This window comes from Oryctolagus cuniculus, chromosome 4, assembly GCF_964237555.1.
Source record: "Oryctolagus cuniculus chromosome 4, mOryCun1.1, whole genome shotgun sequence".
Classification (NCBI taxonomy): domain Eukaryota; kingdom Metazoa; phylum Chordata; class Mammalia; order Lagomorpha; family Leporidae; genus Oryctolagus; species Oryctolagus cuniculus.
This window is the reverse complement of record NC_091435.1, coordinates 70,468,711-70,492,783: the sequence shown is the minus strand read 5'-3', so window position 1 is coordinate 70,492,783 and position 24,073 is coordinate 70,468,711. Positions and strand designations below refer to the sequence as shown.

Here is a 24,073-nt window from a genome sequence, read left to right as displayed (position 1 = left end):
CAATTTCTCTCTCTCTCTCTCTCTCTCTCTCTCTCTCTCTCTCTCTTCTCTCTCTTCTCTCTCTCTCTTCTCTCTTCACTCTCTCTCTCCCTCTCTCTCTCTCTGCCCCCCCATTCCTCTTCCCCTCTCTCCCTCTCTCTTCTTTTTTTCCTCTTCTAACCAGACAGCGGGAGGGTTCCTGGCTCTCAGCCAGCCCAAAAGCCTCTAAGTGTTTTGCACTTGTTTCAGGGAGTAGCTGCCCGGGGATTTTTCAGCATTTTCACTGGAGAACAAAGAGTTCTTTACAAAGGGAAGGGGGGGGGGGGGAGTGAGCTTAATGTCTGATATATGTTTTTCTATTTTTATTAGTTTTTCTGCCTAAAAAGAAAGAGAGAGGAACAGAACATTCACTCCATAAAGACACAAAGACATTCAAAAGAAATCCAGTTATGTTTTCTCCTCACCACTCCAATATATACACACATGAAAAATTAAAAGGAAAAAGACTAATTAAGTTGGATATGTTGCTCTTTTCTCCTCCTTGAATCTTTCTACATCCAACGGTTCCTAGGCTCACCCCATGCTGGTTTTTTCCTACTCATAATAAAAGTTCTTCAGGATGCATCTTCTCTTATCTCTTTGCCCTAACTTGGGTCCCCAAAATCTAGTAGAGAAAAGAACAAGAGTCCACCAGATAATCAATTTAGTGGCAAGAGCATCTTCTCCTTTTGCCACTTGGGTAAAAAGTTAATTATGGAATTTGGGTTCCCAAAATATCAACGGGGTACATTAGTTCATTTGATTTCCCAAGTTTTGCATCCATCTGTTTGAAAGGTACCACTTTGCCACTTGTCAGTTATTAAGAAAAGGTATAGGAAGGAAGCAGATATTTCTATTTTATTTTTGTTTCTATTACATAAATGACAAAACCCCCAGAGAGATTACTTGCCCTGTCTATGATACACTAGTTCAAGCAAAATATAGTCTAGACAGATTTTTCAATGATTCTGATTGCCACATAGCTTTGTGTTCTCCATATGAATTTTTTGCCTATGCTTGTATATTTTTACTATAAACTGGTGTTTGTAGCAAACATTCCATAATGCTTGTCATTTTCAAATTAATGCTCCAACAGAAGAAAAAACATATCAGGATGTGAACTGTTATGTGCAAAATGTAGTAAGCAATTGTTTATATATGCTGTTCATGTTTATCTTTATATGCTGTCTCTGAACTGTAACTGAAGAAAATGTTTTCTTTCTAAAAGTTCTCCTCTTAATGTGTTGATATGTTGATTGTCATTTGGAAAAAAATTTAAGGTACATGATAGACACAAAACTGAGCAAGGGGTAGAATTCACAAGCACCATGAAAATTGTGAAATATCTGTGATCCAGTGCCTAACTATAGGTAACTATTTGGCCAAGGAGAAAACAGCTCAAACTGTTATTTCAAGAATTAGAAACTCTCTTCTCCCTTTTTTTCTCATCAACTGAAAATATCATCAATACTTAAAGATTTATGCATTTGTCCATATTTATAGAATGCATTTCTGTTAACTGCTTCTTAGGTATAATGCATACCAGGGCAGAGTGTGGTGCCTCTTCAGTAAACCCTCCTGGATAGGAGGTGTGAGTGCCTTATGTTTGAAGTAACTTGATAACCAGGAGTCTTTTCGGGGGAAACTTCCCTATGTCTGTGTCGCTTCAGTAAGGACCTTCAGAGAAGAAACAAGTACTAGGTGGCCAGTGTTAGCCCGTGGATTTGCAGAGTGATATCAGAGCTAGGAGAACTTTTGGCAAATACAATATTTTCTAGGATAGCTCCCTTCCTCCACTTACGTGTTTTCTTCAGGAAAATTCTTGAATTGCCTTCAGACTTTTCTCTAAATTTTGTAGAATTTTCAATGCTTTTAATAGCACTTAACGAGAAAAAGACCTTTGAAACAAAAGTCATCGAAATAAAGGGAAAGAAATCTGGTCTAGAAAAAGTTTAATATTGAAGGCGACAGCTTTTTTATTTTTCCTTTCGGCTTATTTTTCATTTTTCCCCCTTGAGCCCCTTTGTTGCTGTGATCTGTTGTGCCTATATTTGGGGGGGGGGATTTTTTTTTTCTTTTTTTTCTCTCTCTCTTTTTTGCTTTTTGATCTGTTTTGGATGTAACTGAGGGGATCTGTGAAAAGGGCAGAGGCACTGGGATCAGAGGGTCTTACTGAAAACTGCCTACCTCCTCTTCATCCCAACTCAGGCAGCTCCTATCAGCTGGCTGTACAGTGAAAGGTGATAGCTGTCATTCTGGGCTTCTTGGTAGATCTGACCTGAGAGTAACACATTCACAGGAGAGGAGAAAAGGGGAAAAAAATAGAGGAGGAGGAAAGAAAAGCTCTTTGAGCTGGAATACACTGGCCCTTTCTTCCTGTAGGCAATCCGCTCCAGTTCTTGGCGAGGAGTCCTGCACTATCAGATATCATATGACTTTTTATTTAGATTCCTTTTCGGAGAATGGCCTGTTAGGACTCTGTTTGTTTTCTTTTATTGAATTTCCTTCTCCCCTCACCCGCTAGTTTTGTGTATCTGTGTGTGTCACAGAGTGTGTGCGCGCGCATGCATATGTGTGTGCAATTTTTATCTTTGTTTTTGTTCTGTTGATCTGATGCTTTATTTAAGGACAAAGCTTTAATTATTTCAGTATACTGGTTTAATCATTTGCCAAAAAGAAACCTCATTCGAGGCTTTTTGGGGGGTCCATTTTTAAACACATCCATTAAGATCCCAAAGGCTTGTGCTCGGCTCCTGGCCCACTCCCTCACCTTAATTTAACCCTCCTCCTCATCAGAATGCATAGCAGTGGGAGTGAGGAAACACCTGTGCCGAGTTGAGAGGGAAATAAAAGTAGACGCAACTTCTTCAAATCTGCACTCCTAGTTTCACTTTAATAAACTTTTTTTTTATTTGTTGAGATTTTGGGTTTTCCTCCCCCCTCTGGTACCCTCTGTTGGGCCTGAGAGCATCAGAGATGGTGAACGATGTGGCTATGGGGCTTTTGTGAGAGCAGCCGAGCACCCCTGGCAAGTAGAACAGGAGCTGAAAGTCACTCAGAGACTTGAGAATGAAGTAAGAGATTTCAGTGAGATCTGTGAAATCTGTAGACTGGTCAGGGTTTGGTGGTAGATGGTAAAATGGAATACTTAGGGAGACTCAAAAAAGGAGAAAAAGAGAAATCCCCAGCCAGAAGCGACGCAGGCATTGCCGTTGCAATTAGTACTTCAAAAAGCGTATTTAATCCAATTTTTAGTTTGTGTATCTCAAAATGTCACCAAGCAAGATGTGGGTGCCTTCCTCTCCAAGCTTGCTGGGAAAAACAGATGAATTATACTGACATTACCACTGGGTTTCTCCTCAATTTTTGATATCTTTTTCGGTTTTGGAAGAGCTCAGCTTTTAGTGAGCAAAGGGAAAACATAACTTCTCTAGGTATGCCCATGGCTGCATACACGTCGTTCTTGTCTGTCCCTACCAGAATCTGTCCTGTCCGAGTGGGGATCGATTTGTGTCGAGAAACCTGCAGGTCTGCCTGGACAGTTCAAGTGTCCAGCACATTCCTTAAACCCAGACTTTTCAGTCTCTTGTGACTCTCTCTGAAATTATTATTTTTTTAACAGACCTTAAATTTGTAATGGCTTATCATAGCCAAAGGTGAGTTTTCTTGAAACTTGGAGGAAAATGTATTCCACCCCTTTAAGGGCACCCAAAAGGGAAGGGAGAACCATTTTTCGTTCAACAAAAAATTCTAGAAACCCTTCTCCCCCCAACGGAAAACTCCAAAACAGCTTTGTCTCAGAACGTTAAACTTGGCATGGATAAGAAATGTGAGTTTTGCTTTGTTTGAGGAAATTTGTTTTTGAAACAACAATGTTATAAATATTTTTAAATTGCCTGCTGAGCATGCGCTGTATCTGACTTTATTCCTAGTTTTAAACACACAGCAAAGTGCAGGCTTCCGAATGGCCACAGGTAAGGCTGTTGGTTTCTGTGATCTTGCTCTGAGACAACTCCAGTGAATCTACTCAGTTTTCCAGAGGGGAAAAGGGCGAGAGCGAAGTTTAAACCTGGACACCCTCCTTAAAAGCATAGAGCAAAAGTAAATTGCCCCAACTAGGGCTCGCACATTGTACTTAGGGTAAGTACTGTTCAACTTTCCTTTCTTACAGGACTTGCCTGTATTAACTTTTTGACTTCATACTAGCAAAAGAAATTAAGACGAATTTTAGCTCGATAAGGGATTTGACTGAAATGGAAAATTTGCAGATTTTTCAGGGGATTGATTGTGCATAAATTTGGGGATACGAGAATTTGCCAGTGAAATGATAGCAGTTCTGTGCTTACTGAGAGCAAAGATGTGCTAGTCTGAACATGCCTGATCTCATGTGGAACTGAAAGCTAAGTCTAGGTGGGCCTGTAATGATACCAGAAAAGGAACACATGTATCTTTTGTGCAGCCTTAAGAAAAAAAAATAATAACAGGCTTCCAAAGGGAATGACAAAGAAGTAGGTGCTCCTCTTGCTTAATAAGTGGTCAGACTTTGCTTGTGGAGGTAGAGATTTTCAGTTGCTTTGGGTTGTTTTGTTTTGTTTTGTTGTTGCCATCGCTTTTGAATTCTATTATTTGCTGGCAGTGATTGTTAACACTTTCCATTTTTCAGAATGCTTTATCTCCATTAGCTCCATTTGATGTTTCCTCTCTTGGTTACCTTTCGCAAGTCTGCAGTGACCCTCTCAGTCTTTGCAATTTTTACCGATTCTGGCCAGAATATACCTATTCATTAGTTGTTTCCCTGTGGTTGTAGTGAAGATCATCTCCTTTTTTGGGGGCTTTTATAACTATCTAAACAAATTACATTTTGAGGTGAAATTTCTCGTAGTTGTTCTTGACTCAGAACTGAACTTGTCTTGAAAAGGCTTGGAGAAAATAAAATCAACTGGGCTTTTTTTTTTTTTTTTTTTTTTGAGCTCTAGATATATTAGTGAATGCAAATGATTTTTTTTACAAAATATTTATTGACATGCAATGCTTTTCTAATTTGTTTTCTTGTTGTACTTTAAAGCAGAACCTGAAATTTAAATATATGTAAAAGAGAAAGAAACCTACTAGGTTAAAGCTGATATTTTAAATACTCAATTTAAAGTTGAAATAGTTTAATTTTTTTCAACATATCACCTTTCAATGTCAGTCAGTAATACTTTATGCAGATGCACACACACACACACCTTTGTACAGGTATACATATACATACACAGAGAGAGATAAATCTGCTTTTTGTTAAATCTGTTTTGACTTAAGAGAGAAAGGATTGGCATTAATGCAATGCTTTGTAAAATTTAGTATATTTTATGATTTTCCCTATAATTTCAAGATCCAATACACTTTTACTTTCACTCAATTGTTTAATATAGGTATGTACTTATTCACAACTTGATATTCTAATAATTTATTCTAATTGTAAAATATTTTCATAAGTCTCACACATGTTTGAATTTGTGCAGCTAAATGGAGGTTCAGGTTGACTCAGATGCAATTTGCTTTGTTCTGTATCTATTAGTGTGCTAAGGAGTTTTTTACTTTCCCAGTCGAGAAGGGGTATGCCCGTCTCTTCCTGTGTGTGATATCCGTATGTCTGCAGTATTCTGAAGAAGAAACTTTTTAACCTGTGGTCTCCTGGAAAGCTTTCCAGCGAGTCAGAGAAGTAATCTTTACCTTGCTGCTCCTTGGTGCATCTGCTTACACTCAGTGTGCCACCAGCAACCCTGAAAAAATAAAAACAGTAATAAACATGAAATGATAATTTTTCTGATCACAGAACCAGGAAATACCATAGAAAATTGTGGCATATGTAGGAAAATGCCAAGAGCTTCTCCAGTAAGATCAGCTGTTTTAGTACTTTTTTTCCCCCCCTGAATTTTGTTTGTGACTTTTTTGGCTTGCTGAAGCATATCCCCATAATCTTACGAAGTCACAGCAAATTCCCAATGCCACAGCAACACTGTGCAGTCGGGGAGAGCCGAGCCTGGGTGGCTGCAGACTTCCCCAGCCACCACACAAGGTAGGAGGAGTAGGTAGGCTTCTCTTCTCCTTGCTTCTTACCTGGGCTGTTCAACCTGTCAGGTAGAGAAATTTTCTCTCTGTAGCTTTCATTTCAACTTTCTGTGTCTTTTCCTTCGGTAGCCAGTGGCTCAGTACTTCCTAGAAATGGTTCATGTGGCAGAGTAGCCCATTTTTATTTTATGCTGAAACACACGGAAAACTTTGAAAATTGGGAAGGGCAAAGGAAAAGGGGCTTCGGGTATCTGGGAAATCTCCAAAGTGGCATCGGCTCAGAGCTGTTTCGCCGGAGCTGCTCAGGTCTGGAACTTTTCTGTTCTCTGCAGAGCCTCAAAGTGGTGGAAAGTGGTGAATGGGATAACTATAGGGTGCAAACTGTGATTCAACTGATGCAGCAGATGGAGCTCTTCCCCCTAAGTCTGTGTGGAGATTAACGTCCCACTCTAGTTCGTGGGGCTCCCTGCTTCAAGGTGTGTCGTTCTACACATGTAACACTGGGGCCTACGTAGCTGCAGAAGAGGTTTCCTGGCCCTGTGCGAGACATGAAGCATTTGCTCAGGAACGCAAGACAGTGCAGGGGAGCAGTAAAGATGGGTGAGAAATGACGTTTACCTATCTAAATTTCTCCCTGTGTTTGCTGATATTCTTAAGTGTGAAGTTAAATCCTAGCAGTTAGCATAGAAGTGATTATTCCGGTAACTGTAGCAGAATATATAGCACATACAGGATTTGGGCTGTATTCATTGCAAATCTTTCAGGATATCTGAACTGTGCAGATCTCTTTTCACTTGATTCTGTGAAGGAATCTTAATACCGTAACGCAGCTGTTCCATCCAATTAGTCTGGAGAACCTGGCTGAAATGTTATAAATTCTGAATTGTGACAGCACTGTGGAGGGCAAAACAGCTACGTTAGTAAGGTGCCCTTGTAGAAGCCAAAATATTTTCAACAATAACTGAAAAACAGATCTCAGTATCTGTCTTAATGTAGAAAGAACTACTTGTTTATTTCTCTCTTTGAATTAATTGAAATGAATAATTGCCACAGAATTCTTGTCAGTGTTACATTATTCTCCGTACCAGTGGGATAAGTTTGATCATACCCCTCCCTGGTGCCAGGAGAGAAAATACATGTCTACTATGTGTAATAAATTATCTTCCTTAGTGGAATGTCTTCTCACAGATTGGAGATATTACTGAATATCTCCTTTTAAATCTTGATAAGATCACTTGGCCAAAGTAAAACTGGTCTTGGCTTTAGTACCAAGAGAAATAGCATTTTTAAAGGACTTGGATTTCCTTTGCATACCACGTGTCTGAGTCCGATACGGTCCAGGAAAATAGAGAGGATGAGACGAAATTATTCCTAAGCAGCCGCCGTAGGCCAAACACTGAAACAGTGCCAACCTGGACCAATCAGGCCGGCTTCTTAGAAGATGCATGCTTTTGTCGAATGCTTACATGAAGAGACAGAGGAAGGAAGTCCTTGCCACTACATTCGAATGAACAATTTTTTGCTAATTTCAAAAAAGTCCACAGTAATGAATTCAGTGATGTTTTTCCTTTGTAAAGTAGAAAATCTGTGTTTCCTTGTCCAGCTGAGGATCCCTAAATGTTGTGCTCTGACAGCTCTTGAACAAAAACTATCCTTTCAGATTTCAGCAAGTGAAAAACTTCTCACAGAGAGCAAAGAGTAAAATTGATGGAAACTCAAAATCAATTCCAAACCCATTTCTGGCATGATGAGAATAACATTTGTGCTGTGTTTAAAGCAGTTTAAAACAAGAAAATGATAAAATGATCAATATACTTAAAGCCAAAAATAACCAGGAGAGAACAATCTGTAATCCATTTCCAGTCCTGAAACCCTACACTTTTGATTGAACATGAAAATAAAGGAGTATATCTTCTATAAGGTGACATTGTAAGCCTTATAATATAAACCACAATGACAAAATGCTGAGCTTTCAACTCTTTATTTAGGCTATGTTTTCAGAGTTTAGTAAAATAAAAATTCCTGGCCCTAAACTATTGTGGATTTATTTATTTGTACACACCATGGTCAAACAAAGAGCAAAAGTTAAGGAGTATATAGATGTCACAGTTAATGACATCACTACCTCACAGTGAATGTAGCCTCTTTAATTTTTTTCAAAAGGCTTTCATGACAACAAAAGTATATTTTAGGGTCTTTCAGAAAGTCAGTGATCTGGTCAAAGTGAAATAAGTTTATTATTTCTTTAAAAATACTTTGACTTTTGACTAATTCATTAAATTCAGCACATACATTCTTACATATATATAAATCATACAATTTTAATACTAATTGCTTTAATAGATGGCTTTAAAAGACCATTAATACATTTTCAACCTGTAGATCCAAGGTCAGTGAAATGCCACTGTCTAGGTTTACAGAAACCTCTCGAGACCTAAGATTTTGCCCCAGTGACTGATTTTCTACTAGTTTTTCAGAGTCATTTGACCAGCAAGGAATTTATTGATCAGATAAAATAAAATTGTTCATTTAGATGAAGAAATTCTAGCTGAAGGAATTGAAATGACAGCACATTGCATAAGCACATTTAATTTTGTTGAACTAAGGTGCAGTGGGAATGATGATAATTCTAATGAGCACTGTGACGAATGTACCGACAATGAAGCATGTGTGATTACATCAGTAAGAGTGAACTCAGTGGACAAGGTCAGAAGGGTGAGACACAGAAGCCATGACGGAGTGGAGACTAATGATTAGTTATTGGAGATGTTTAAAGCTTGTGGCTGGGTACAAAATTAACAGATTTGGAAAAGAAGAGTCAATCAATTGCAAAAGTATATAGAAAGGCAGCACTATCCCTGTAGGGTAAAAAATCAACTGTTCTGTGATAGGGAATTGTAAAACATCATAAGCTTTGGGGTCTGGTGTGGTGATAGTCATAAAGAGCTGTTATACACATATGCTTAAAGATTCATGTAAGTGTAACTGTTATAGCAACTTGTTGTTCTATTGTTTGAAGTTGAAAAGCTCTGCCTTAAGTGTCACAAAGCAAATGTCAGCATCATAGAATCATAATCATTGCATCTTAGAGCTTGAAGGAGTTTTAGATATCTCAATATTGGTGAGTGGGTCAACCAGCTCTCCAGAAAGGAATATTGGAATAGTTAGTGCAGAACAGTGCTGAACCTGGAAAAATTATATGTATTACAATGGTCTATATTTGGAAGACAAAATTTAAAAGAAGTGCTTTAAAAATAGAGAAAACAAAGTTGTACAAATTTATCTGGTCTGGTGGTGGTATGCATTAGATTCTGAGAACCAAATATTCTCTATAGGGAAAAGTGGCAGAGTTTACAGAAAAACGAGATTTTGTTTTTATCAAAAGGGGTGGGAGAACTACCAAGAAATGCTGTCTGGGCTTAAATCACTCACTTTGCCAATAGGAAAACTTAAACGCAGAAAACTGACAAAACTTTCTCAAGATGAGAAAGGCAAAACTGAGACCAAAGCTCAAGTTTTCCAACTGTGATGTACTCTGACACCATGAGGCTGACCCTTAAAACAGATTTAAAAACATGAAAAGCAGATGTCATTGCAGGAATAATGGAAGAAGAGAGCAAAGGAACCAAACCTGTAGGTACCTACTTCTGTATCAAAAACTCTCCTTACATGGAGCAGAAGCAAGTATGTGTGGTGAGGACTTGGAAGAAAATGGAAGGAACTGAGGAGCGAGAGAAAATGCACCCAGCTCTGTGTACTTTCTAGAGACTTCCTGACACCCAAATACACCCACCTTAAAAAAAATGCAAAGAAAAAAAAAACTTCTGAGAAATTGTAATCAAAATTTTTCTTTCCAAAACAAAGTTCTCCTTCCTAGAACTTCCTATACAGATGAGCGTGTTTTCTTGTCTTATCAAATTACAAATTTGGGGTCTCATCAGAGGGGATTGATTCAGTAATCATATACATATTACAAACTGGACTACTCCTTGTTCCCTGAGCATATACCACATTTTCTTTCCCATCCATGTTCTTTTTCTTTTGTTATTCTCAGATAGAAAGAGTATGCCTCCTTTATTTCTATAACACTTTGTATTTTTAATGACTATTGTCAGAATCTGTTTTATAGATTAGCCATTTGTATAATTTATTTGTAATGTAAGAAGCAGGTCTATGTAATTTGGGGCAATGTAGTTCATTTTACTGGCCTCACTCTCTGTTTCTGTAAGCAGGAAAATGAAACCACCTTGTGGAATAATATAAGAATTCCATGAAAAGGGATACTGTACTCACATATAAAGTGCCTAGTACCGTGAATAGCATGTGCTCATCATTCAGTATCATTGTTATTGTTACTGCTACTATTTTTCTCCTGCCTCTAGTTCTTTCCCATTAATGTCCTTGTTGAGGTCATCTATTGACCTGAATTCAGTATTTGCTCATGCATTGAGCACAACTTTTACTTAATAGGCATTGGATAGAAATATACTGAGTATTTTTATATAAATCTGTATGTGACCCATTGCCTCTTCACAAAGGTCCTTAAATTCTGTCCTGAAGGTTTAGAATAGAAATGGTCATCACCATCAGTGTTGCTCACCATAGGCTGTCAGTGCCACATTATCTTTCTGGTTCCTCACAACCCTCCCTCCCCTGTCACAACCCAGCACCACTTAGGATTGCTCTTCATAGCATCCTCAGAAGTGTCTTCTTATATTTCTGGTTTCAATGATTAATGAGCTGCTTATATCTCTACATAGCCTGAACCAGAAACTTTCACTTTGAAGAACAGGTCAAGATCTCAAATTTAATTTTGGTTGCATCTCTTATGAGCCAATTGTGTATTCATTAAATTTATGGGTTCTCTCTTCAGTCATATATTTTCATGACTGTTGAGAGTACCTGAACCTGTGTTGAATGTCCTTAGATTTTACTTTGGAGACCTGAAAATGAAGCAATGAGACATTTTTGATAGCTAGCTGTCATCTTTGGCATTTTCCTCTCTTTAGTGTCTAATTTAGTTCAAATTTGAAGGGGATAGCTAAAGAATTTTTATGAGTACGGCATGGCCATATTTGGTATTAATGAGGTCTGTGGTCAATACAGTTAAAATGCATCTTTCTGCTTTTCCAGGCATATGACCATATCTTGTGTAGGTGAAAGACTTCTAGAAAGTGTAAATGGTAGAGTAACTTGAAGGTGGAGTTATAACATTAATGGCATAGATTCAGGGATAAGTAGGATAGCATACAAAGTAGACTCAATGTGTGCATGTATCTTGCTTGTCCTTTGAGTTTTTAGCGAATAGTAAAAAACTGAAAGAGAGGGAGATCACATGGACATGACAGGAGAGCCTGACAGCAGGGTGTGCTCAAGTCAGAAGAATGTTGCATTTCAATCAGGCAGAAATTCCATTTATTTGAGAGGGAGCCAGGATTGGTGAGGGGAACAAGGTCACATTTAGGAGAACTGGCAATTCAATAAAGGGTATTGACTTTGCCAGAGTAGTGGTGTTGGCATCAAGAGAAGAAAGTTTTTGCAGATTTCTGTGTGTGCACTTGCTGTTACTGGTGTTCCTGGTGGGTGGCTGAATCATCCTGATGGCATTCAACAGGAACCAGCTGCTGAGAATATTAAAATGCAAGCATTTATTCCTCTAGAGAGACAGTAGCATCTGCAAAGTTTTCCTATCTTGATAGTACAGATAATCCCAAGGAGCATTCTCGAGTAGTTTTAACTCTCTATTCATTTATACATTTTCCTTTTCTCATCACCATCTGGGTTTCAAGTTCTACCTGGAAAGAGGGATGCCTGAGTCCTGAGTCCACACTGGATTGTAGAGACAGTTAGCACTGCAGGCAGAATTTAATTTGCCTCTTGGGTTGTCATCTCAGGGGAGTGGTGGCACTGGCATTTCCCTTCTCTTGGCCTGCCTTCATCGTAAACAGCTCTCTGTGCTCACTGTCTGCAGTGAGTTCCACAGTATGCATACAGCACACACACCTCCCTAGACCCCTACCTCCTATCACAGACTTTGGAGCTTTCCTTTTTACTTACAGAATCTGAGAGTGTGTTACTTCTCTGGTGCTTTGTCTGTTATTTCTTTTGTTTTGTTATTGGTGGTGGTTTTTGGTTTGGGTTTGGGTTTTGGGTTTTGAGCAAACATCAACAGTTGGGGGAAATAGAGGTGCAAAACGGAGGTTTGGATTCAGTAATCTGCTAGGTCTTTTCCATCTCTAATATTTATGAATAATGTATTGAACTGATGGAAAAAATGTTGAATATGTTCATTATGAATTATATTCACCGGTGTGTTGCCCGGAATATAAAAGAGCAAAGCAGTTGCCACGTAACTAGTTCCTTACAATACATGAACTGGTACGACAGAGCTCTGTATCCCTTCCTATTCCACTGGGTGTCGTCCCCAAACACACGCTCTACATGTCTGCAGACAGGGTACCTGATGGGATGACAGCCAGCCAAGCTTCTGACGGGAACAGGAACACCCATGGTGGAGTCTGGGTCCTAAGCAGAAGCAGCTTTGTTGAAAGCAGACTCTTTTATGAGCAATCACTAAAGTCAATTTCACAAAGCAGACATTACTCAGGTGCTATCACACTGCAAGGTTATAGATCCTATCATCGCCATTTAGAATTTTGCCCCTAACATTAAAAAATCAGTGTGGATAGCTAAATTGTTGGCAATGTTACATTCTGAGTAAGAGAACTGGAGTGGCAGAAAATGCATAAGTATTACATGTAGCTTCAAAATTCATTAATATGCCTTTCTCTGTTGGTTTTGGTTCATAACTATGTTTTATTTAGGATTCATTAAAATAAAATTGTGTCTCCTATGTACTTACCAGATAGCAAGAAAATGGAAAACTTTAACCAGAACCATGATAAGAAGCCAGAAATCTTAATTTTTAAGTCACACAAATAATCACAAATGAGATGATAAGGAGTTAAAATAATACCCTAGTAGTCCTTTCCTGGCCAAAGGGAGTGGAACTCTGTTATTTATCAAACATGTGACTGTTCGTGCTAGGCACATATATACCAAAGACCACCTGAGGGCAGATACTCAGAGGGGACAGTCTAATGGACAGTAGAGAAGACTTCCATGTGAAAGCAGTTTTACAGAAAGATACCACAGGCAGATCTGGCTTTTAAGACTTCAGGAGAACAGCAGGGTACTGAAGAGAAGGGTCCTGCCTCAAAGACGTCCTTGCTTCTCATTGTATCACTTCAAAGCCAGTAGACTAGCTCTTGTAAGTGGAGGCTACGTGACATCATTGCCACCAGTATCAGCTTTACAGTGACATTCACGCGAACTAACTGCCCCAGCACTGCTTATCATTAACCATTTCACAGATGATCTTTTCTCTTGTGTTCTGTTTAAGAGCTGAAACCCATCAGAGACCTTGAAGAGCATGAATAGATCTAGAGCAGCCACATTTATCAATAGTTCGTACTAATATCGAAGACCGAGAAGAGAGAGAGAAAAAGTAAGAGGGAAGAGGAGAAGTAGTCAAGTATGTTTTGTTTTTTTTTTTTTCAGGAAAATTGCCTTGCCTAACATTTAGATCAGATCATTCAAAGACAATAATGGCTACTCAATTCTATAGCAGTGTAACCTAAGAGCAGATGAGGCAGGATTTTTGTCCCAGCTCCAACTTCCTTATAGGACAAATCACTTGCTTAACCTGTCTATGTAATAGTGTATTTGTCAAATAAACATAAAACTAACAATCCTCATCCACTTCACAGCATTATTTCTAAGGCTCACTATGCACATGTATGTAAGCGTATATATACATATATTATAACTATTTTCAGCAGTGGAGAATGACTTTAAAATCAATGAATCAAGGTTTTATATATGCATCTGTTGTGAAGGTCAGTTGCTTCTTTTTCTAGTTTTTTGTTTTTTTTTTTTTTTTTTTAACAGGCAGAGTGGACAGTGAGAGAGACAGACAGAGAGAAAGGTCTTCCTTTTGCCGTTGGCTCACCCTCCAATGGCCACCGCGGCCAGCACACCGCGCTGATCCGATGGCAGAAGCCAGGTGCTTCTCCTGGTCTCCCATCGGGTGCAGGGCCCAAGCACTTGGGCCATCCTCCACTGCACTCCCTGACCACAGCAGAGAGCTGGCCTGGAAGAGGGGCAACCGGGACAGAATCCAGCGCCCTGACCGGGACTAGAACCTGGTGTGCCGGCGCCGCAAGGCAGGGGATTAGCCTATTGAGCCGCGGCGCCGGCCCTTTTTTTTTTAGTTTTAAAGTCTCCTCTGCTAATTACCAATTGTTAAACACTTGAAAATGATGACTGAACCTTTATCACCTCTGTGAGATGGCTGGCTTTGGAAATCTAAGCACGACTGTAGAGATTCTAACATGTTTCCATCTACTTAAGGATCCTGGTAGCCTTATTCAAAACAGAAGAAACCTATTAAGCAAAATAAAAGATTAGCTTGGCTAGTAGATACATTTTTTAAAATCCTGCATTAATGATAGAGCAATTAGTATTGTATCAAAGTATAATTCTGGATGTAGACCTGAACTGGTTTTATATATTAGGCAATTATATTTTTAGAAAATTGGACAAAAATGTATAGAAAAGACTGGATAAAGCTTCATCCTATACAAATATCCCAGGCATCTGCCCAAGCTACTGGTCTGTCCCAACAAGAAGCAAGCTTGGTATATATAAAGCCTCTAAGATCATTAAGAAAGAGGCCACATCCATCTTACTTTGTACTGCTGTTATTCATTTGATGTTGGTCTTGGCTCTTTAATCTCTCCTTTCTCCATACAGACCTCAGTGGAATGATAATGACATGACGAGGGCAGGTGAAGATAAATAAATGTGATTTTTTAGACATGACTGTTACCCTCTAATAGCTTTTCCCCCAACCCATTCCAAGCATCCAGGAAAGAGAAGTCCAGCTTCCATGGAGAGTGAAGTCATAGCTCCAACTTAGCATAATAAGAGGAGAGTAGGGGAGCCTACTGTTAGTGAACAGAGCAAGTTTCTACTGGGCTATGATCAGGTTTTCCTGTTTCCTCTATTATTGCCCAAACTCAAAAGTGTTATTGTGGTAATTCACCTGTGCTTCTGAACCTCTGTGTACATGCTCAAGACCTGCTCAAGGTAAGACCAAAAAGATATTAGGGGCAGGACATACATTCAGGAAACTCAGCGTCTCCCTGGTAACTTCAGCTTTTCTTGTTTTAATTTGTTTTGTTTCTCAGGGAATTTAAGTTTATAGAAAATGTGCTTTGATTCCCAGACATTCATATCCTGGGCATCCTTAGGTTGTGACAGAAGCAGGGATTAGTGGCTGTGACAAAGGTAGCAGAAGCCAGTGCAGTTGCAATCTATCAGATATGCTGGCAGACCCAGACTTTTCTGATCCTTGTTGCAGAATTCACTTTTGTCTGTACCCTAGGAAGACAAGGTTAACTGGGAATCAGAGTGTTGGTACATATTTCTTAATCTGGGTCTTGGTAGCTATGGGACTGGAATGCCATGGTTAAAAACAATCACTAGACTCAGGGCCAGCTTCACAGTATCCAACCAGTGCAGTTGCAAAGTGCAGTTGCTTGGAAGCGTCTCATGGTTGGCTTAATAGACTGCCATGCCATCTTGAAATACTGAACTTTTGAATAGAGAACCCCATTTTTTTATATTGCCTGGAGTTTCTCCCACCAGTTGTATAGCTGATCCTCTCCTTGGCATGCAAACTGAAGGTATCGGTCACACTGAAAAGTATTGAAAATGATTCCTTCTTTCAGTTCTTCAGAAGCTAATTCCTCTGTTAAATGCTGGGAAGATATCTATCCACATAGCATAGTTCAGAAGAACCCATCTCTCCATGCCTCCAAACACCTTGACATGATGATGATAAATGTGATCTTGCTTTTTTTTTTTTTTTATCAGAAACTCTACAGGTGTCTGAACCAAATAATTTGTTGCTGTTGTTTGCCTGAGTTTAATCTTAAGGAGAAATAGTTTCATTATGATAATGAGCCCTTTGTTCTTAATGGAGTTATTAAGACAGGCCTCAGGAGCAGGGGTTTATCACAATGGTTAAGTCACCATTGAGGACATCTGCATCCCTTATTAGAGTGGCTGAATTCAAGTCTCAACTCCACTTCTGATTCCTGCTTCTGCTAATGTACACCGTGTGAGGGGCAGCCAGTGATGGTTCAAGTACTTGGGTCTCTGCCACCCATGTGAGAGACCCAGATTGAGAACCTGAGAACTTTGCTCCTGGCTTTAGCCAAATGCAGCCCCAGCTGTTGGGGCCATTTGTGAAGTGAACCAGTGGATGGAGCTGTTTAGTGTGTGTGTGTGTGTGTGTGTGTGTGTGTCTGCCGTTCAAATAAATAACAATTATTTTAAATGGGCTTCAGCCATTAACAGCATTTATCACTTAAGTTACCGTAAATTAATTCAAGTTATCTTAGTCTAGATCTTTCCCAACCAACCTGTGATAGAACACATCCGTCTAGTCTTAAACCAAGCTGATTGGTTTAAGGTCCTGGCCTCAGCTCCTCTCAGACTCCCACCAATGCTGCTACTATCTCTGTGTTCTGTATCCTCCTTTCATTTTCCCTTCAGCCTTCAGCTCACATCCATCCTCTCATCCTTCTTCCTCAAGCATTACTGGAAAGAAGAGGAATGTCTAAGAATGACATCTCATGAGACTAATGCTTGCTGCATTTTGTAAATACCCAACAGCTCCTCCCTCCATGCTGATGAGTGTGAATTACAGAATTCTAAGACTTGAACAAGACCCCGTGGAGGTGTAGGGGCTGTTGACAGTGATGATTGGTTAAGACCAAGCCTTAACTAGAAGAATCTAGGCCTCCTGACTCTGTCAGGTGTGCTATGGATGACTTGGGGAGTCTTTGATATCCTGAAAAATGGGTTGCACATGATTGGCCCATAAGACAGCTTTCAAGCACCCATGACTGAGAGGAGAAGAAAATTTGCTATGAGAGCTGGGAGAAAGAGCCCTGGGAGGGAAGGAAACTGACTACTACCTCCAGCTGGTAACATGCTCGCTGTCCCTAAGGATGTCTCCAGTTTTTAGCGGAACCCAGAGAGAGGCTGACCTCCCACAAAGCGTCACTCAGGAGGCAGCTCTTAAGGGGTGAACTGCTTCTGCTTTCTCTCTCACCTTCACTCTCGCAAACCCATGTTCATCCTCCATGTATGGAAGGGAAGGATCTTACAGAAAAAGTCTGTGTGTGTTTGAATTGTAGGAAATGACACTAAACTACTATTGCCCAAGCCAGGCAGGCTAAAGTGGGCAAGGTTTTGAGAGGACACTGAGCTCCTGTCCAGCCACAGCATGACCTGGACCCAGAAGAAGAGTCAAAAGCACAGCTGTGAACCCTTGACATCTCCCCTGGGATTGTCTGGTGATTCATCGGATTCAGACTGGGCTCCAGGTCTTTTCCATCCTGGTCACCCCCTTCAACCTCTTCTCTCCAGAAAAGCCCAGGGTCCTTGTCTTATTCTGATTCCCCCCTTTAACTTCCCTTACTCCAGAAATTATCCATAGAACTTACCCTAGCTCCAGTTTTAACTCCCTCTTGGAGTTAAAAGTGGTGACATCATCAAGGCATGAATGGCTTAAGGTTACCACAGGATGTATGCATCTCAGAAGTGTGGGAAATCAAACTGTGACTCTTTATCGAGGGGCTTCTTATGCCTGATTCCTATTGCAAATGACTCTCCCTTCTGAGCCAAGCGAGTCTGCCTGGCATCAACTGTACTCCCTATGCAGCTATACCCACCTCACTCCCTTTCTTTATCTCAGATCATACATATCATGGGAGCTCGGGAATGCTAACTTTCTTCCCGGGAAAGGGGGGAAAGGAAAGTAGATTTACACACCAAATAATCAACCCCAAGGTGATTACAGAGGGTTTCTCTTACAAAACTATGCCTCAATCTTACTTTTCTTGATATGAAAATAATGTTCTATCTTGCATAGCCAAAGTAATGGGAGTAGTATAAATAGGTTTAAAACCCAAAGGATTTGTGGTCAGTCAAGGTTCCTACCTCTCATGAACTCTGAGCATTTTCCAAATTTGAAGAATCACTCATCTTGAGTCTCCTGTCTTGTAAATGAGGACGTCAAGGCTCATCTGGGACATAGCTTCTCTTCCAGGTCACCCAACTCAAGAGCAGAGCTGAGTGTGGGACCACTGGTACCCCAGGGAAGTCTGGCTTCTCTGTTTAACACTCCAGGAAACCCCTAAGCCCCTCCATCCATGCAGGCAGCTTTCCCTCCTTCACATTTCTCTCTGCTAGTGGCTCCTGCAATCAGAGAAAATGTTAACTCAAGAATCAAAGGGAGGCGATGGAGCATTAGGGGAACATTAGCAACTATTGAAAAGACATTTTGACCTATTTCTGTAGTTATCAATTTAAAAGTATTTGTTGCCAGGAAATGCACTGATGGCGGGTGGGAGGTCTGCCTGCACGGCAGCCTGTTCTCAGGGGCCCTGCCGTTACAGGAGGTGGTAATTCTGGTTAATAAAAGGGTGAACTTCAAACACATTTTAACCAAATCAAATTGTAGTGGGAAATATCGTATTACTGATGTTCAAGCCGGCTCACAGCTGGTAACATTAGTCAGGATATAGGCCTCCAATTCTGACTTTTCAGCATTTTCAGATGAGTTTCTGGCAGTGAGAGAGTTCCCCAGGCACACTGTTATATAGGCATAGGAGATTTTAACTATCATAGGAGCTAGCAGAAATGAAAACGTCTTGATTCTCATTAGACTTTTTATAAGCTTGTCAAATATTCAAATAATTTGAGACAAGCCAAACTTCAGGTGGTTGAGAGGAAATTTAGTCAGGAGTTTTAATTTTGTGTGTGTGTGTGTGTGTGTATGTGTTACTGACATGTTGGCAAATGATGAAAGAGATTCAATCTACTAACCAGAGATGCTGGGCAGAATTCCCCCAACACGAATCACATGCTATGAAAAGCATTTGATATCTAGCCTGGGGAGGCATGGCAAGGCGCACAGGTTCAGTGTCCTAATGCTTGGATTTAGATACTGACTGAGCCCTGGAAAGCTGTGTGACCAGAGGATATTCGCCTAACCTCTCTGAACTTTAGACTCCTCACATGGAAAATGAACAGAGGAGCAATTATCCATAGTTAGTACTAGGATCAGATGAGATCTTCCATTGAAAGCAAAACAGTGGCAGGCACATACAGACATAGTCAAAGATCATCATTGCTATCTTCCTGCCTTTTTGCTTGCATAGCTTGTAAGCCTTTTTTAAAGTTTACTTATTCACTTTTATTTATTTGAAAAGCAGAATGAGAGAGAGAAAGAGAGAGAGAGGATCTTCCATCTGCTGGCTCCTTCCCCAAATATCCACAATAACTGGGGCTGGGCCAGGTGCAAGCCCAGGAGCCCAGAATTCCATCCAGATCTCCCACATGGGTGACAGGGACTCAACCACTTGAGCTATCACCTGCCAGCTACATGAGTTATGTGAATAGAAGGAAGAGCTACAGGATACCCCACTGACCGATCTGGTCAGTTCCGTTTGAGGAAAGAGCTGTTGACCCCTTCGCTGCAGCCTGGTGAAGCCTAGGCTTCCCTGTATTAGCCTCTCCCAGGTTTATGCAGCCAGGCCATAGGTTTCATTACAGTCAGACCACCCGGGCGTCCTCTGGGAAGCCCCAGGCTGTGTGGCTTAGGTGAGACAGTGGGTCCTGGCAGCCGCAGCTCTTCATCCTGCTTACCTCCCTAGCCTGCTTCACCTCACCTTCAATTTGGAGAGAGATCGGATACCTTTCTGTAGGATTGCTTCCTGCCTGGAATTTGTTCTCAACTTTTCCATGTGCCTAAGTCCCGTTCTCACAAAGATTAATTCTGATTTGGTTCGCCTACACTTTTGACGCTCTAAAAGCTTTCCATTGTGGGCAGATTGTCTCAAATACTGCATTTGAGGATGGAAAAAGAAAACCCTGCCCAAATGTAAGCACCGCTGAATCAAAGAAACGGTATTTTTTTTTCAATTTCATTCTTTGAGGATCCAGACAACCTTGAATTCTTTACAAAAGCACATCAGTAACGCCATCTTCTCTCTTAAAAAGACACACACGCCGACTACAGAAGGCTACTCTTCATGACGGAAAGGGCTAAAAAGCCCAAAAGGAATGCAAATTGAAAAAGAAGGTGGTTCTACAGAAAGAGCCCACACCTAGAAATCAGGGCATCCACCTTCCGTCTCCTATTGCCATGGGAACCTCCGTGCTTGGATCCGAGCTTGTCTGCTCCTCCCCAGCACCATTGTTGGGGCATCCACGGAGCATGGGTTATACCCCAACCTCCTTAGGGGTTATGGGAGTGGGAATGAGGGTTTCATTGCTTGCTGTTTTGAGAGACATTTTGATAACCATTATCAAAGACCCCTTATGTGGACAAAATGTTTTCCCTCGTTTGAAAGGATGAAGCCTTGAAGGATGCCCCTCTTCAATCTGGAACGGATAAGATACCAAAACTTTCACACTGGTGTGGGGAGAAACTCGCATCAGGATGGTGCCAGCTTCTAACAAGGTCTTAATACTGACCTAGATATTTGGCACTCATGCAGCCCGCTGACCTGGCCTTTTAGTCAGTTGACTTTGGTTTTATTCATGCATACTTTTGGCAAATGTTAAGTATAGAACAACTCAGTGTGAGGGGTGCTATGGATACAGAGAATGTATTTCTCCCCTCACAGCCCAACTAGCTTCTCCGCTGTGTACACTGAGGGTTAGTTGACTGAAGGTTTGATACACACCCCACCATTTGGTGCATTGAGCCATCTTAGTGTGTTGTGGAGGTATGCCACTTCTGCACTGCTAAAGCACTTACGTGTCTCCTGTGGCACTGACGCCTTCCTGCCCTGTAGTCAAGCATGTCCTCTGTGTCTCATCCCTCCTGCCCCTGCACAGTCAGCTTCATCCATCCAGAGACTCTTGGTACACACAGTTGTACTCCCCTCCACACCTGGGAGGTACCAGCAGAAATAACAGGTATGAAGTCAGTGTAATTTGAATGAATGAAACTGACAATGGCATATGAGCACTGGGCAACACACCATCTTCTCTGAACTCCATAAATGCCTACCCAGGAGCTAGGCTACCTAGAACATCAGTCAATTGTATCTGTCTACAAAACTTAAGGATTTTTAAAAATTCCAGTGAAGTTCTTAGAGGTTACATTCTTGGTATTTGCACATGGTAAGTTTTTAATAAATGGTTGCTGATTTATTAATCAATCAAAATTACTGAATTAAGCAGAGAGACCCCATTTCTTTATGTTCTCACATATAGTCATTTTGATTCTCTTGTACTTTGTTATCTTCAGACCTTGTCCACACGGCATAGCAATCCTTAGCCTGCATTCCAAGCTTTATAGACATAGTCAGAGTTTTAATCTGGCCTCTACATAGGGCCTCTTCTGTCTCCTGTCTTTCCTCACAGGACTGCTGTAGAGTTGAATGGGACTTATATTTATATTGAAATCATTTAATTCCTAGTATGAATATATTATCAGATTCAGAATGTCAGACTAAAAATGGGATCCCAGCAAACCTAATAATTTTGTGTGTCCTATACTTCGAGCTTATCCGTGGGCCTGAGGGGTGAGGGATGCACTGTGCTGTTTTCAGGTGAGGTGCATATGATCTGAACCGCTACGTCCATTGCATCCCCAGTGCAAATGAGGCAGCTGGTTTAATAGGTCTGCTCCAGTCACACAGGAGCCTCGCCATTACTCTCCTACTTGATTCTAACCTAAATTTTACCCACACAAAGTGTTCTGAAACCAGTCACCCTTGTGTTAGGTCACAGAAACTGATACAGCAAAGAATTCTAAAATAGATACATTATTCCAGTTTTACTCTGGTTCTTCAAAAAAGTCTGTCTCCCGGCAAGCTCAGAGAGCCAGTCCCTCCTTGGCAAGACATTCTGTTGAGTCATGTTTACTGTCCCCCTCCGGAAGGTTCCAAAAGCAAATGCAAGAGGTTGCCGAATGCAGGGACATGTGGCGTGCGTGCTACTGAAGTGAGAGGCATAGCATACACCTGCTTTTGGCTGTGGCAGGCCATCTTGACTGTGCCATGCCACAAGTTAGCATTTTGGATGAGCAATTGCCATTCTGTTGTTTTCTTCTCAACACATGGTGTTCAAAAACAGTTAAAAGAAAACTGTACCCATTTGCTCATCCCAGAAATCTAAAATTTCGAAGATGCATGCCAAATTAATTTTCACATAATATTTTCCAAGCTTTTTTCTTTGCACTGTGAAATGATATTTCACTTTTTGAACTCTCAGTGGCCTGGCCTGAGGTAAATGGGTGCAGTTTCTCTTTAAATGGCATTAAACATATCAAAGCAGGATTATATCTGTCACAGTCTTTTTTTTTTTTTTCTAATGGAATCAAAATCCTTCAGGGAGTGTCCCAAATCCACATTAATGTCTTTGAGTGCTAATGTTTCCACTGGGACTTTTACATTAGCAAAATACAAGTGTGTGGTTTTTTCCCCCCTCTGTCTCTGCTGTCTGTATAAGAGACAACTGCACATCCTTTACCCTCCAGAGCCTTCAGCTCACCCTTCTCAGGGTGGGAGAAGATGACTTGAGATGCTAGGTGGGAGGGCTGCCTTTTCTGCCCTTTCCCTCCCTTGAGTAGCTGGCCTGGAAAGCGACTGTGCGTGCTGTTGCCAGCACGGGTGAATCTTGGGAATCTCAGCCATGAGTTTTATCCAAAGAAACTAAGCCACACAGCCGTCAATGCTAGTTTCCTCTTTGGTGGAAAAATTAGAGAAATGCTCAGGGTTGTAAGACCTCACCTTTGCCATTTTTGACATGGTTATTGAGATGTCACTCAGGAGTCCTTTTTATTGCTGGTGGATAGTGATTCTTATCTACCTCAATCCCTCTGTTTCGTCTCTTTAACAAAGCAAATGAAATGATATTTTGTCAATTCTTTTTTCAATTTTTATTTGTTTTTATTTTAACTGAAAGAAAGAGACAGACAGAAGTCTTTCATCCATAGTTTAAGTTGTCAAATGTCCACAATAGCTGGAGCTGGGCCAGGCCAAATCCAGGAGTCCAAAACTCAATCTAAATCTCCCACATGTGTGACAGGGACCAAGTACTTGAACCATCACCTGCTGCCTCCCAGGGTGTGCAGCAGCAGGAAGCTGGGATCAGAAGCAGATCTGGGAATCAAACCCAGACACACCAATAAGGGAAGCAACAACTTAGCCACCGTGCCAAACACCCACCACTTGTCAGTTCTCCCTTTTCAAGTGTCAGTGGAAGACTGCAGTGTCATACATAGATAATTATGCATAAGAACCAAAACATACCTAAATAAATAACTCTCATGCAAGGTTTAATCTTAGAATGCACATTTTTCTTGAATGAGAATATTTTCTGGAAGACTGTAGCAGTTCTTGAATAACTGCTGTTTTGATCTGTGATGGACAGGGGCAGAGGGCCTGCAGTGTGAGTCCACAACCTCTGCTCAGAGATTTCCTTCCTTTGGTGCCATGCTGGCCACAGAGGGATGTAGTTCTGGAGTGGATAGAGAGATTCATCACCACAGAACTGGAGGTCCCTGCTCTGTAAGTGCCCTCTTTTCATCTCTTCATTTTCTGGAACACTCTGGAGAGCCACCCTACTCCCTTGGGCCTTCCTCCTATCCTTCCTCTTTCTTCTTTTCCTGTATCCTTTCCTATGTTTCCTTTCTCCTCCTCTTTTCTCACCCTGCATGGAATTAGATGAGGAAACTGGAACTGGGGTGTATATCCCTATGGGTGGAGGTGTGCAGGGAGGAGGGCGATCTTCCAGTGCCCTTGCCCACCACTAGGAAAGAAACTCAGTGCTTTATTTAAATGACCTTTTCCTGCCTCTGGGCCTTAATAGATGGAAGAAAAACCCGAATGTTTTTCCTTCCAACACT

The 24,073-nt window shown here is 40.9% G+C and overlaps 1 protein-coding gene and 1 long non-coding RNA gene across 51 annotated transcripts in view; one reads left to right on the top strand and one right to left on the bottom strand.

Annotated features, from left to right (window-relative positions):
- The window catches only part of ZBTB20 (zinc finger and BTB domain containing 20), an 877,267-nt gene that overhangs the window by 747,887 nt on the left and 105,307 nt on the right, over window positions 1–24,073 (top strand). The window lies entirely within an intron of this gene.
- LOC138849283 (uncharacterized) lies at window positions 5,410–6,435 on the bottom strand. Its single transcript, XR_011387890.1, has 2 exons — window positions 6,121–6,435; window positions 5,410–5,783 (listed from the first exon to the last, which is right to left on the bottom strand). It is a non-coding gene; the product is annotated as an uncharacterized lncRNA (long non-coding RNA).